The sequence below is a fragment of the Coenobita brevimanus genome, chromosome 29, assembly GCF_032717465.1.
Source record: "Coenobita brevimanus isolate Jiangsu-jjx chromosome 29, ASM3271746v2, whole genome shotgun sequence".
Taxonomy (NCBI): Eukaryota; Metazoa; Arthropoda; class Malacostraca; order Decapoda; family Coenobitidae; genus Coenobita; species Coenobita brevimanus.
In genome coordinates this window covers 23421881-23426062 of record NC_136982.1, presented here as the reverse complement: position 1 = coordinate 23426062, position 4182 = coordinate 23421881, and positions in this window count along the sequence as shown.

The window sequence follows — 4182 nt, the reverse complement described above, 5'->3', positions numbered from 1 at the left end:
CCCTTGCCTACACGTCGCCCCTCATAAGGGACTTTGGCGACAGTTGGTAGCTGCGCCCATGTACAGGTGATGGCCGGTAGCCTCACTTTGTCTGCGGTCCCATCAGGAAGTCAGGCCCCGGTGATGGCTGATTGCTGCACCAACGAGAAAGGGATGGCCGGTATCTGCCCTCCTCCTGTTGCCCAAGGGACCTCGGCAATGGCCAGTAACCGCACCAGGGAGGGACGTCCTAAAAGCCCCTTGCCCCCTTCACAATCTGAGGGAGACTCCTGCTCGAGCTGCCCCACCGGTGGCAGAGTAAGTCCCACCTCCAACTCTCCAGACCGAGGCAGCCTCCAGAAGGAGAACCTCCCGATAGAGGACCGGTGGAAAGGACCCATGCTGACCCCGGGGATGGTCTCCATCCAGCCGGCACCAGAGGGAGACCAGCACCTGTCGGACTCCTGTCACCAGCAACGTTGCAGCCGTACACTGACGGCGAAACAGCGGGAGCGAGACCACAGCAGGCTGGCTCTCCACAGCGTCCCTAGTACCCTGGGGCATGACCTCTCCAGTACTGAGAAGGAGTGACACCCTTCTCACACTGGGCACCTGCAGGAGCACCTACAAAAGATATTTGGTCTCAGTCCTGAGGGCCAAACCCCTGTATCCAGCCCCTCCAGTGCAGGGCCCTTCACCACACCTGACCATAGCCCACTCCAGAGGACGACACCCCTACGAGTCCGTGGCCCCTAGACGAGAGGACACCTGAGGGGATGCAGCCGACACTGGGCTGCCACCAGTGAGCCACCGCCCCCCGCAACTCCTTGGTTGGCCCGCTCCCTTGCCCCACATCCTTATGGTGACTGCGACTCCCTTGCCTGTGGAGTGAAAGCGAAAGTGACAGTCAGTGTATAGAGCATAGTGACAGTGTTTAACCACCTCAACGCCACTGAATGTGAGACGAGACAAAAACAGTGTTCCACCACCCTACTCCACTCAGTTGTAACGCGGGACACGTGTATAATTATTTTAAAGTATATGCAGCCCTAAAATGAAGTGTAATCTCAGCTCCACTTAGGTGCAGTGTCTGTCCGTCTATTCTCGAGACTGTCGGTATTCTGCGAGATACCTGTAATGTATACCTGCCAGTCCCAGCTTTTGCCTTTGTGGATTGTCTAGCTTCCCTGTATCAAGAATTTGGTAGTATACATGTAAGGTTGTTGCCCTGTGTTTTTATGCCCTGTTCCTCTCACACTGTGTCTAAGCTCCGCTCTAGAAAGGGAACCCAGCTATACCTTAGGTGTTGCGAGGACGGTAAGCCGCCCTAAAAACACCTAGCATAACAATCAGTATCCAGTATCATGCATAAAGTTAAATGCCATTCATCACAGACCATATTCTTACATATAAGAACAACAAAATATCAATATTTCGAATGGCAGAATATTCCAGAAGCAAATATGTATCTTATTAATTTATGGAACTGTTTACTTCAACTATAAGGATAATAGTTTCTGCTATGCTGTTTCTACTTAAATTGGCATCTTTCTCTCTTGAATAATTCGTTATAACAGAATCTAATGCATTAGAATATGCTGACAGTCATGATCGAAGACAGACTGGATGTAGTCAGAGATCTATTTTTGTCTTATTCTGCCATTGAGCTAAGTGAAAAAAAAAAAAAAACTGTAAAAGGCAGGCTATGTTAATGAGGCATTTAATTTACACTCCCCAGAACCACATACACAGCAGAGAGGACTGTAAACACACACACACACACACACACACACACACACACACACATATATATATATATATATATATATATATATATATATATATATATATAACCAGAGACTTCACTTCACCGTGAAGATATGTATGCAAACTAACCACAGGCGAAATGAAAGGAGCGACAGTGAGTACTTTCGTATATTACATCTTCAGACAGAGTGAGACAGAAACGTAAAGGGTAGAGGTCTTTTATGCACACCCGCAGCAGGTAGTGGCACACAGAACAATGGATGACCTGAATTTTTACCTGCGGCTTAACTTAGGGTCATCTGCAGCGGGGAATGGAACACAACAAAGGATGACCTGAATCTAAAAAATGCACGTGACAAAGGAGGAGGGAGTAGGAGAGGAGGAAAGGGGAGTGGGAGGGAGGGGGAAGGGGAGAGGGGAGAGGGAGAGGGGATAAATACTGCTGCTTAACTTAAGACCTAGAGGATTAATGCTTGGTGTGTCCCACACAGGTGTGACTACACCACAAGGAGATGACAGGGAACAATCACCTGTTAGTCTGGGGGATACTGCTTTAAAATTAATTCAGTTAACAATTTATCACACTTAAAATGACCATAGCTCATGTTTACATTCTTTTCATATGTGCCAGAAATTAGACAAGATTCTATTACATTTCTTTCATCTAAGCTTTTTGATCTTGCTAGAATCTTGGGGCCTGTCCAGTCAATATGGTAATCACTGGATGCTTTGTGCTGAAATAAACCACTACTCTGTTGGGCTGTTCTGACACTGTATTTATGTTGTGAGATTCTAGTTTCCAAATCTTTTCCAGATTGTCCTATGTAAAATCTGTTACAGCTTTTACACGGCATTTTGTAAACAACGCCTGAATTACTGAAAGGGCTGTTCTTGATGAGGGTTTTTTTTTATGGTGTTCTCATATTTGACTACTACGTGTACATTGAGTTTCGTCAGTATGTGAACAACATCAAGAAAATTTTCATGGAAGGGGAGGACAAGGGTTCTTTGAATGTTCTGGCGATCTGGCTTATTAGTTTTCCCTTCAAGGAATCGTTTCTTGGCTGTATTGTGGCACTGAGTTAGTATGCTTTGTGGATATTTTAGCTTCTTTCCAATATTCTGAATCATTTTTAGTTCATCACCTAAAAATTCTGGGTCTGAAATTCTATATGCTCTTAGGTACATGGATATGAACACAGATCTTTTTACATTAATATGATGGTTTGAATAGTAATGAACATATAATATTTGTAGGTTTTCTATATACCTTAATCTTCAAAACATTTTGATCCCTGATGACTTTTACATCCAAATATGGCAATTCATTATCCATTTCCATCTCATGAGTAAATTTAATCGATGGAACTAACGAATTTAATTGCAGGAGAATTTCATCAATTGGAAGACTGTTAGGCCAGAAGCACAGGATATCATCAACGTATCGGAGCCAAACTATGTTTTGCTACTTTATGGAGGTCAGTAAATGTTTCTCAAAGTACTCCATGTAAATATTTGCCAGAACTGGGGTGAGGGGATTACCCATGTCCATACCAAATTTTTGCGTGTAAAATTTACCTTCAAAGGTAAAAGAAGAGTTCACAATGCACAATCTAATTAGCTTGATAATGTTTTCAGAGGGAATGCCATCAGTGTTACTACCCAGAATGCTTGGCAGGAAAGTTAAAACATCATCAAGAGGGACATTTGTGAATAATGATTTAACATCAAAGCTGACTAACTTGTAGGGATACATGACATTTAGAGATTTTAACTTTCTTACCAAATCCCCATTGTTTTGTACAAATGAATTAAATTGTGCACTGTGAACTCTTCTTTTACCTTTGAAGGTAAATTTTACACACAAAAATTTGGTAAGGCCATGGGTAATACCCTCTCCCCAGTTCCGGCAAATATTTACATGGAGTACTTCAAGAAACATTTACTGACCTCCATAAAAGAGCAAAACATAGTTTGGCTCCGATACGTTGATGATATCCTGTGCTTCTGGCCTAACAGTCTTCCCATTGATGAATTTCTCCTGCAATTAAATTCGTTAGATCCATTGATTAAATTTACTCATGAGATGGAAATGGATAATGAATTGCCATTTTTGAATGTAAAAGTCATCAGGGACTAAAATGTTTTGAAGATTAAGGTATATAGAAAACCTACAAATATTATGTCATATGTTCATTACTATTCAAACCATCATATTAACGTAAAAAAATCTGTGTTCATATCCATGTACCTAAGAGCATATAGAATTTCAGACCCAGAATTTTTAGGTGATGAACTAAAAATGATTCAGAGTATTGGAAAGAAGCTAAAATATCCACAAAGCATACTAACTCAGTGCCACAATACAGCCAAGAAAAGATTCCTTGAAGGGAAAACTAATAAGCCAGATCGCCAGAACATTCAAAGAACCCTTGT